Source organism: Dipodomys merriami, unplaced genomic scaffold (genome assembly GCF_024711535.1).
Source record: "Dipodomys merriami isolate MVZ:Mamm:240054 unplaced genomic scaffold, mDipMer1.0.p SCAF_6, whole genome shotgun sequence".
NCBI lineage: Eukaryota > Metazoa > Chordata > Mammalia > Rodentia > Heteromyidae > Dipodomys > Dipodomys merriami.
The window spans coordinates 63457096-63468425 of NW_027206179.1; the positions used below are offsets into that span (position 1 = coordinate 63457096).

The following is an 11330-nucleotide window of genomic DNA, read 5'->3' on the forward strand; positions in this document are numbered from 1 at the left end:
GAGGAGGAGGCAGCAGCAACGGAGCCCTGGTGGGGCCTACACGGATCCCCTCCATCCGTTACCGCGGCTGGGAGCGGGGCTGCTCCGAGGCTGTCCCGCACGCAGCCACCGCGCAGAGTCCCGCCCGTCCTCACGCTCGCACCGTGGCTGCCGCTGCGCCACGGGGCGCGCTTGGTCCCGGGGAGACGCGCTCCGCTCACCGGCCCGCCCGCGGCTCCACCTCTCCCCCCCTTCCCCCTCCCCCGTCCTCCTCCTCCCGCCTGGAGACCGATTCCGATTCCGCAGCCTCCGCGCAGTGCCCCCGCCCCCGCCCGCCCCGCCCAGGGTGGCGAAAGACGCCACCGCCGCTGTGGAAATGTGTACAGTGCTCACCGTGGTCTGGGCAGCTGGGTCTCTGTGGCGCAATCGGTTAGCGCGTTCGGCTGTTAACCGAAAGGTTGGTGGTTCGAGCCCACCCAGGGACGGCAGCCGTTCTTTTCCGCTGAGTCCACGCCCTGCAGGGGAGGTTCATTTTAAACTGCAATCCCGAGCTTTTTAACTGGATACGATGCTCGTAGCTTCCCTCTGGTGCCCAGGGCGGGCCCTAGTGGGCTGCGGTCCCGTGCATGATTCAAGGGCAGTTGCACAGGCGCTCTGCGGACCCAGCAGGGTGCTCGCAGGCAGACCCAGCAGCCTGGGGTGCTGGGGCTGGAAGTCAACCAACACCAGTGATTTCTCGGCCACGCTGCACAGCACCAAACTGCAAAGGTAGCCTTTAGTATTTTGCTGTGTGGAAACGGAAGAGCCTTCTAGAAGTGTGCGAAAGCAGCCTGCCTTAAGAAAGCTCAGTTCAGCTGCTGAATGTGGGGACAATGGACTTGAACCCAGGGAAAGATCTCTCTCAGATTTCACACCGAATCTCCCTTGAACTTTAGACCAAACAGAAACCCCGGGGGTTGCTGTTGGAAAGTATCGAAAGAATCCAATGTTGGCTCCGGAGGTGATGGTTCACGCCTGTAATCTCAGATACTCTATAAAGGTTGAGATCTGAGGATGGTGGTTTGAAGCCAGCCGGGAGACTCTTATCGCCAATAAAACTACTCAGTAAAAGCTGAAACTGGTGCTGTGGCTCAAGTGGTAGAGCACTAGCCTTGAACCAAAGAAGCTCAGGGATAGCACACAGGCCCCAAGTTCAAGCCTCAGGACCAGCATTTAAAAAGTTTCAGAAGACATATTTTCACCTCCAGTCTCACAGAAGACACTAATATTTTTCTTTCTTTTCTTTTCTTTTTTTTGGGGGGGCGGGGGTCCAGTCGTGGGGCCTGAGCTCTGGGCCTGGGCGCTGTCCCTCAGCTCTTCAGCTCAAGGCCACTTGAGCCACAGTGCCACTTCTGGCTTTTTTCTTTTTGCTTATGTGGTGCTGAGGAATCGAACCCAGGGCCTCAGGCATGCCAGGCAAGCACTCTACCACTGAGCCACCTTCCCAGCCCGACACTAATATTTTTCAAGTAGTTGATTCACTTAAGACTTTAATAAAGACAATCACATATTGTCATTTTTCTGCCAATACGGAGGTGGTAGGGGTAGGTGCTTTGTCTCTGGAATCAACTTCACTGGCAACTTGAGAACTTTAAGAGCCCCAAAAGAAGGGGCAGTTAACTGAGCCAGTAAGGCAGTTTCTTAGATGAGACTGGGAAAAGCCAATTTGTTACAAATAACTGCTGACAATAATATATCCTCTATTGTACAAGTAGAAGTCCTAAATGTGGAGACCCTATTGAGGACAATGGAATTTCAGACAGAATAACAGCCCCTGCAGAGTGAACCCCTGCTCAGATGGTCAGATCATTTACACATGCATACACCATTCAAAACATTCAGTATCCCTGCATGCCTGAGGATTCAGAAAGCCCTTGGTCAGCCAGTGTTGGTGGCTCACACCTGTAATCTTAGCTACTCAGGAGGCTAAGGTTTGAGGATCCAGATTCAAAGTCAGCCCAGGAAGAAAAACTATGAAACTCTTCTCTCCAACCAGCACAACAACAACAACAAAAACAAAAACAAAAAAGCACCCAAAAACTAGAAGTGGAGGTGTGACTTCTCTTTTACTTAACAAAAAAGTTGGGAGAGACCCTGAGTTCAAGCCCTAGTGCCAGTATGCAGTGGAGTGCGCGCACACACACACATGCATCCTTGTTTGTGGAGATTCTCGTGGATGTGTCCACTGAGTGCAGGTCTCTGGCATGGCTCTGCTGTCCTAGTCCCCAAGTGCCTTTCGCTGCTTGCCCTCCACCTGGACCCACTTTTTCAGGCGACACCATCTAAAGATGCAGTATCACATCACCCTGAAAACAGTGAGGTTCTTGTTACTGTATTAGAATCAAAACCCATAGGAAGACATAGCCAGGTTCCCATCACCTTGCTTATTCTTCTAGCACAGGCCTATCTCATGGTTCGTGCTGAGTACAGAAGCAGTCTCTGCCTTCATAAAAATATATGGCTCACAGAGATGCACAGCCAAACTGCACAGGATGAGGCATTCATGTGAGGCCCACACATTGTTCCCTGATGATTAATGAGATCAACGCTGTCTGGAGGTGGGTCTTGAAACAACCCTTAAAGAATGGGACAGCTAGCTGGGTGCCAGTAATCCTAGCTACTCAGAAGGCTGAGATCTAAGGATAATAGTTTGAAGCCAGCCTGGGCAGGAAAATCCGTTAGACTCATTTCCAATAAACAACCAGAAAATTGGAAGTGGTGCTGTGGCTCAAGTGGTAGAGCGCTAGCCTTGAGCTGAAGAGCTCAGGGACAGTGCCCAGAAGTCCAAGCTCCACAATCAACAGAAGAAAAAAAAAATGATTGCAACAGTTTAGAAGAGAGAGGCACTAGCCGGGTGCTGGTGGCTCACGCCTGTAATCCTAGCTACTCAGGAGGCTGAGATCTGAGGATCGCGGTTCAAAGCCAGCCCGGGCAGGAGAGACCGTGAGACTCCTATCTCCAATAAACCACCAGAAAACCGGAAGTGGCGCTGTAGCTCAAGTGGTAGAGCGCTCGCCTTGAGCTGAAGAGCTGAGGGACAGCGCCCAGGCCCAGAGTTCAAGCCCCACGGCCGACCAAAAAAAAAAAAAAAAAAAAAGAAGAGAGAGGCATTTATGGCTGGGGAAAACTCAAGACAAGATGGTGGGTGGAAGGCAAATGAGTGTAACTGGTGTGCAGAGGACATGTCCTTAGCTTATGAAGGATGCTTGGAACCGGGGGATGTGGCAAGACTCCACTGTAAGGGAGGGAGGGAGGAATGGAATCCTTAAGTGGATGATATAACACAGCAAAATAAAAGATCAATGAACAGCTAGGAGGCAACTATATTCCAAGAGAGGTTCAGGGATAAGGCGAGTAGCAAGAAAAAGAGGTGGTTACATCAAGGGGAGACAGGAATATATCAGAGAATTCAAACATGGGTGAGGCACATCCAGGGCAGCACCTGCATTAGAGCCTGGTGGCTTTCTTAAAAGGGATTTGGGATTTGGGTTTTTTTTTTTCTGCCTACATCAGGATCAGTGCTGCCTAGGCTATGCATCCCCCTGGGCTCAATCTTTCCACCTCAGCTTAACAAATGGCTAGGTGGAAGAGATCTTAACCTAAAAAACTAAAACTAAATTATGAGTCAGTACCAATGGCTCATGCCTATAACCCTAACTACTCAGGAGGCTGACAAGGAGGGATCATGGTTCATAGCAAGCCCCGATAGTCTGGAGACTCCACCTACAGTTAACCAGTGAACAGCCTGGCTGGAAGCATGCTCAAGTGGTACAGCACCAGCCAGAAAAGCCAAAGGAAAACATGAAATACTGGGTTCAAGCCTTAGAATAAGAAATGCCAAATTGCCCACATTCACTGTAGCTTATTGCATTAGACTCCCCAGCATATTTCTGTTAGAGTCAAACCTAGAACAAGAAATAGCTTTTTGCTATTTTCTTAAATTTTATTTGTTGAAGTCAAACTTCCCACAGTCTACTATAGGAATTCATATGGGATTTTCATGTATTCACAGGCACACTTTTGCCTCTGACACTCAGGGGAAGACACTGTGAAACAGAGTTGTTGGCTCCCAAGTTTGGAAATCCTATATTTGTTTTGTTTTGTTTTGTTTGCTGAAGTTATATTCTAATTACTGATAAACGCCACAAAGCATGTCAAATCTAAAATGTTTAAATATGGCAAAAACCACTCATCTGAGGACTTGAAGGTAACACAATGAATATGAAGAGTCCAGTACAAAAAGAAATCACTTTGCTTTGTTTTGTCTAAGTAGATCTGTAAAACTAACAATAAAGGACTTGAAACAAAAGCAGCTGCCTTGAGGTTTACACACAAAGCTTTATTGTCGCAATCAGCAATGCCTAGATGAGAAGGGCTTTAATACAGTGACCCACACAGTAACTTCTGTGGAGAGCTATGCCATTAGCAGATAGCAATTTGCATTTCTTTCCTGTGAATCTCTTTAATGACACCAGCAAATTGCCCATTTTAGTTAGCTCTCATAGGAATTGAGCCATTTTTCACTGTTTTTCTTTTGGGAAAAACAGTAAAATGTATGGAAATATCACCATGCAACACCTTTGTACAATTAGTATCTGCTAATAAAAACAACAAATTATTGTCGGTTGAAGATGAGGTTATTACCTCACAAGTCAAACCCATACTTCAAAATATGCCTTTGTGCCAGGCACTGGTAGCTCATGCCAGTAATTCTAGCTACTCAGGAGGCTGAGATCTGAGGATTAAGGTTCAAAGCCAACCTGGACAGGAAAATTCATGAGACTCTTATCTCCAAATGGGCAAAAAAAAAAAAAAAAAAAAAAAAAAAAGAGCAAAGAACCAGGCACTAGTGGCTCACATCTGTAATCCTAGCTACAAAGGAGGCTGAGATCAGAGGATAGTTAATGGCTTGAAGCCAGATCAGGCAAGAAAGTCCATGAGACTCTTAAGCTCCAATTAACCACCAGAAAGCCAGAAGTGGCAAAGTGGTAGAGTGCTAGCCTTGAGCAAAAGAGCTAGGGACAGCACACAGACCCTGAGTTCAAGCCCCATGACCAATTTTTTAAAAAGAAAGAAAAGAAACAATAACTGAAAGTGGAGCAGTGGCTCAAGTGGTAGAGCACTAGCTTTGAGCAAAAAAGCTAAAGGACAGCACCCAGGCCCTGAGTTCAAGCCCCAGTACACACACACACACATACTCTCTCTCTCACACACACACATGTTCACAAGCAAAAATACATATGCCTTTGTAAATGCTGAGATAATTATGTGTGTGAGCATAATGATGGCTTGTCTTTAGCTGATTTGATATATTTACTTACACTTGAGTATAGGTTTGATGGCTGGAATTTACCATGATAAATACAGTGTAGGTGAAAATATGCATAGATTAAGACTCAGGTAGAACTGTAAGTTTATAGAATTTCTCAATTAAATAAAAGCATAGGGATTCTCTATGCCAGTGGGACATCAATTTACAATAGCAAACTTGTTGCCATCCTGCCAAATAGGCCTGATTCCCATTGCCTTGGGGGGAAGAGGAACATTGTCAGGTGAGCTGCGGAGACACTGGAGCTTCAGCAGCATCTTTAGATAATCTCAGCCCAATAGGAAACACATAATGGGGAACATCTATATCTAATCTCCATCAACAGAGGAAAGGGAAGCTGGCATGAAGGACACCTTACCAGGGTATTAAGAGCCTGATAAAACAGAAAATGCATTTTCATTTCCAAATTGCAACAATTTCACAGGGTTCCCTTTTTCCTTAGGCCCTCTTGCTTTTGTAGTTCAATTTAAATTACTGTTTAAACATCTTCTTAAGCTGGGCACTGTTAGCTCACACCTGTGATCCTAGCTACTCCAGAGACTGAGATCTGAACGATCATCTCTGATTAATCAGCAAAATTTCAGGCTGGGTATGTGGCTCAAATGGTAGAGGACTAGCCAATCAAGTACAAGACCCTGAGCTGCTTTTGCTCAAGGCGAGCGCTCTACCACTTGAACCACAGTGCCACTTCCAGGTTTTTTGAGTAGTTTATGAAGAAAAGTCTCACAGAGTTTCCTGCCCAGGCTGGCTTCAAACTACAATCCTCAGATCTCAGCCTCCTGAGGAGCCACCGGTGCCCAGGTTCTCAGCATCCTACCTGTGCTGGGGGGGAGAGGGGGAGGAGCAGGGGAGGAGGGAGCTGAGCAGAAAAGGTAAGATTTACAGGGAGAAAACAGACTAACAATGCAGAAACCAGGAAGGGAAGGAGACTGGTTTTAGTTCTTTTTCTTTTTTTGGGGGGGGGGTCCGGTCGTGGGGCCTGAACTCTGGGCCTGGGTGCTGTCCCTCAGCTCTTCAGCTCAAGGCTAGCACTCTGCCACTTGAGCCACAGCACCACTTCTGGCTTTTTTCTTTTTGCTTATGTGATGCTGAGAAATCGAACCCAGGGCCTCGTGAATGCAAGGCAAGCACTCTACCACTGAGCCACCTTCCCAGCCCCTTAGTTCCTTTTCTTACAGGGCTCTTACCATGGATGACAGTATCTCTTCTAATTGGTTGCTAGGAAGCTCCTGGGCTCTTTCTGAATACTAGCCAGTTGTAAAGTTGTTTGATTACAAGGTTTGCTCCACTTTTGGGGCTATGCAAGAGCCCAGTCCAAAACAATGACCTCCCATAAAGTAACAAGGCTCAGAGGGACGAAATGGAGAATTTCACTGAGGCCCTTTTGGAACTTGTTGACAGTGGTTCTTTACCTGTAGCCAGAATGACGCTGTGAAGGGTTACCACTGAAATATGCAGAATGAAGTCCATTCCAGCGTTAACTTCTGCAGGGGCTTTCTCTAACACACCACCTTAGCCATGAACCCTTCCTCCCTTCCCAGGGCATACATCTCAAAATGACCTATATCTTTTGTTTGCTTCTGTAATGCCCAGCAAAATTAATACTTACTTTTTTCATTCTTCATACTCCTTTTGAAGATTCAATGTGCATTACTGTGATATGAGGACAAAAGAAAGCCTGATCAAAATCCTGTTACTAATGACTTTCTTGTCTTTTTTCTTCTGGAAACTGGTATTGTATCAATCATCTTAGCTTTCAACTGGCATGTGGTAATAGATCACTAAAAAATATTTCCCAGTAACCTCAATAATCTATGCAAATTTAAAGTATGTTAATAAACTGCTTGAGGATCTGGCTGTAGTTGTAGAGTGCTTGCCTACCAAGTACAAGGCCATGGGTTCAAATCTAGCAAACACATACAAATTCTAGCAGTACAACCAGACAGTGAAGTTATGTTAGGTGTAAGTAGCCCATATTAGTAATCCCAGCACTCAGGAGGTAGAAGTGGGAGGAGCATACGTTCAAGGATAGCCTTGTTACTTAGTGAGACCCTACCCCAAAATCCAAGGTTTGGTGATACAGTTCAGTGGTAGAGAGCTTGTGGCGTGTTGAATGCACAGGCCCCTGGGTTTCATTATTCCCAGTACTGAAAAAAGAAAGATAGGTGAATGATGTTTTTTGCATGGCTGATGAGTTGTTCAGGTTACTGGACAGAATTCAAATAACTTTACTGTGGGAGGGATAGAAAATAGAGAAATGTAAATGTTCCATATCAAAATACACCCCAATACATCACACACACACACACACAGAAACCTAGTTTCACTTTTTTTTTTTTTTTGGGTCCGGTCGTGGGGCCTGAACTCTGGGCCTAGGCACTGTCCCTCAGCTCTTCAGCTCAAGGCTAGTGCTCTACCACCTGAGCCACAGCGCCATTTCTGGCTTTTTTCTTTCTGCTTATGTGGTGCTGAGGAATCTAACCCAGGGCCTCAGGCATGCAAGGCAAGCGCTCTACCACTGAGCCACCTACCCAGCCCCCCTAGTTTCATTTTAAAATGAGGAAATATTTATAGTTTAGGGGATTGAAATCTTGTTAATAATGCATTCCACTAAAAGAGGAAATTATGTGAAACTTCCACACATTCAAACATTAAAAATAGCAGCCTGAGCCAGGCTACCAATGACTCATCTTGTAATCCTTGCTACTCAGGAGGCTGAAATCTGATTATCACGGTTCCAAGGAGCACTGAAACATGAGACTCTTATCTCCAATAAACCACTGAAAAGCTGAAAATAGAGCTGTGGCTCAAGTGGTAGAGCGCTAGCCTTAAGCAAAAAAGCTCAGATACAGTGCTCCCAAGTTCAAATCCTAGTTCTGGTACAAAAACAAATAAAGGCCTGAGCCTTTGGTGCACACCTGTAATCCCAGCACTCCAGAAGCTATGGCAGGATTGTGGATAATGAATTAAAGGCTAGCCCAGGCTAATGAAACCTGTTTTTAAAAAGTATCCTAGAAAACAAATTGCCAAATGACAAAGTTTACTATTTTATATGTAGAGGTAGCACAAATGAATGTTGAAGAGGTTTTTCAACATTCCAGCACCTCCTAATAGGGCAAAGCAGAACAAGTCTGAAGCACAAGTGTATTGGGTACCATTCCAGATCTAACATTACTCACACATAAAACCTTTTTAAGTCCTTGTCTCTTTCCTCCATTTGCCTGATGAATCATTCCTCTTCTCTCACTACATCTAACTCTGGCAGGTTCTTTGACTTACACTAGAGCAGATAAAAATGATGGGTGGAGTGGAGGGCATTAGGGGCATTAACAACAACAAAAAATGAACACCCCCCCCCGAAAAACCGCCACCATTATTTGCAGTCTCAGTTAAGTTTAAGACCATGGTACCCTTGGGGGGGGGGGAGAGGGAAGGGGGTCTTGACACAGCCTAGGCAAGTTCATCCTATTGGATTAGCTCCCCTCTCTTCCAAACCTCACTTCAATCTCCAATTCCTCTTCCCTCCACATCCTCAGCAGCTGGTCATATTAGTTCCCTGAGAAAATACTAGAAGCTGGGTGCCCATAGCTCACGCTTGTAATTCTAGCTACTTATCTGGGGATCATGGCTTGAAGCCAGCCTGGGCATGGGAAGTCTGTGAGACTATCTCTAATTAACTACCAAAAACCCAGAAGTAGAGCTGTGGCTCAAGCAGTAGAGTTAACAAGTGTAACTTAAAACACTCAGACAGCATCCAGACCCTGAGTTCATGCCCCTGAACTGGCACAAAAACTGAGCAACCCCCAGGAGAGATCTTTTTCCTTTCCCACCTATGCAATGTTTCCTCTGGCATTAGAAATAAACTCTTCCTCTTTTAAGGTCACATCCTCCTCTTCTATACTGGATCCTATCCCTGGAGAAACCTCTTGTAGTTTCTCACCAGGTAACAGACTGGCCACACAGAATCTATTATGTCATCTTGCACAGAAATCCAGGCACCAGAAACTGCTTCAAAAAAGTGGGTGTAGGACTGGGGCTGGTTCAGTGGTAGAGCACATGCTTGGCATGCATGGGTTCCATCTAGCACCTTCTCCTAAAAAGCGAGTCTCCATCATATAGCACCACTTTCTCACCACACCCTGCTCAGGAGCCCAGCTGGGAGTCCTTTTAGGGCCCATTCAACTGTCCTTGCTGTTACCATGGCCTTCCTTACTGCCCAAACCTCATGTTGCTTATTGTCCAGCATCTGATAATCACCCCCCTCCTTCCAAAAAGTATTCTTGCTTTGACTTTGGGGTAACATGTTCACCTACTGTCCCAGAGCTGTTTCAGCTCCTTTGATAGTGGCATTAAATATATACAATCAATCATACATAATCCCTAAACAAGCATCTCCAGCATCTCCTCCCCTGAGCTCCAACACTACTCCGATTCACCAATATGAACATATATAATGTGTACCTTTTTTCAGGTGCTGAGGATCCCAAGGCTTCACAATGCTGGTCAAAAAGGCCCTACCACTGGGTTAGTCCTCAGACTAAGGAAGGTTGTTTTTTTGTTTTTTTTTTTTGTCGGTCGTGGGGCTTGAACTCTGGGCCTGGGCACTGTCCCTCAGCTCTTCAACTCAAGGCGAGCGCTCTACCACTTGAGCTACAGCGCCACTTCCAGTTTTCTGGTGGTTTACTGGAGATAGGAGTCTCATGGTCTCTCCTGCCCAGGCTGGCTTTGAACCGCGATCCTCAGATCTCAGCCTCCTGAGTAGCTAGGATTACAGGCGTGAGCCACCAGCGCCCGGCTTGAGGAAGGTTTTATACATAATGCAAACCAACAATTAGCAAGCCCTGCAAACATCATACTTCTCCCTGTTACCTGGTGCTTTGGTTATAGAAATCAAAGTCTTGGGAAGATTGTACATATACTAACGTGTGAACATTTTGCACATTATCACAAAATAGGTTACTGTTCTCCTGTAATACATTTATTGACTACTTACCATTACTCAAAGTTCTATTAACAAAATTTCTTACCAGCCTTTCTAAGGCTAAATCAGAAGGAAACCATCAGGCATTCACACATCTATGTTCAGAAATTTAAGTTTGTATGAACTAACTAGAGCTTTTCCTGAAACATAGAACCAAAATTTAATGCAACTAGACAATATTTTTTTCATGAAATCTTTGTTGTTGTTTTTGGTCAGTCATGGGGCTTGAACTCAGGGCATGGGTGCTGTCCCTGAGTTTTTCCCTCAAAGTTAACACTCTACCACTTTGAGCCACAGTACTACTTTCAGTTTTCTGTGGTTAACTGGAGATGAGTCTCATAGCCTTTCTTGCCTGGGCTGGCTTTGAACCACAATCCTTAGATCTCAGACTCCTGAGAAGCTAGGACTACAGCTATGAGCCACCAGCAACCAGCTCTCATTCCCTTAGAGGTACAAAATGAGTCCCAACAAGAATACATTTTTTTTTTTTTTGGGTCCGTCATGGGCCTGAACTCTGGGCCTGGGCGCTGTCCCTCAGCTCTTCAGCTCAAGGCTAGCGCTCTACCACTTGAGCCACAGCGCCACTTCCAGCTTTTTTCTTTTTGCTTATGTGGTGCTGAGGAATCGAACCCAGGGCCTCAAGCATGCAAGGCAAGCACTCTACCACTGAGCCACCTTCCCAGCCCCAAGAATACATTCTTAACTGATTTTGGTGCTGGTTCTGGGACTTAAATTCAGGGCCTGGGCTCTATCTCTGAGCTTCCTTTGCTCAAATCTGGCACTCTTCCACTTGACCCACATATTCACTTCTAGCTTTTTTTCCTCCCTAGTCGTTAACTGGAGACAAGAGTCCCAGATTCCTGTCCAGGTTGGCTTTGAACTGAGATCTCAGATCTCAGCTTCCTAAGTAGCTAGGATTATAGGTGTGAGCCACCAATGCCCTGTGATAATTTTAATTTAAAACAGACTTCATGCTTCTTGGAAAGAATCAAAAGCAAATCC

The 11330-nt window shown here is 45.7% G+C and overlaps 1 non-coding gene across 1 annotated transcript; it reads left to right on the top strand.

Annotated features, from left to right (window-relative positions):
- The first annotated feature begins 390 nt into the window (after positions 1 to 390).
- Trnan-guu (transfer RNA asparagine (anticodon GUU)) lies at positions 391 to 464 on the top strand. The gene has a single exon. It is a non-coding gene; the product is annotated as a tRNA-Asn (tRNA).
- The last annotated feature ends 10866 nt before the right edge of the window (positions 465 to 11330 follow it).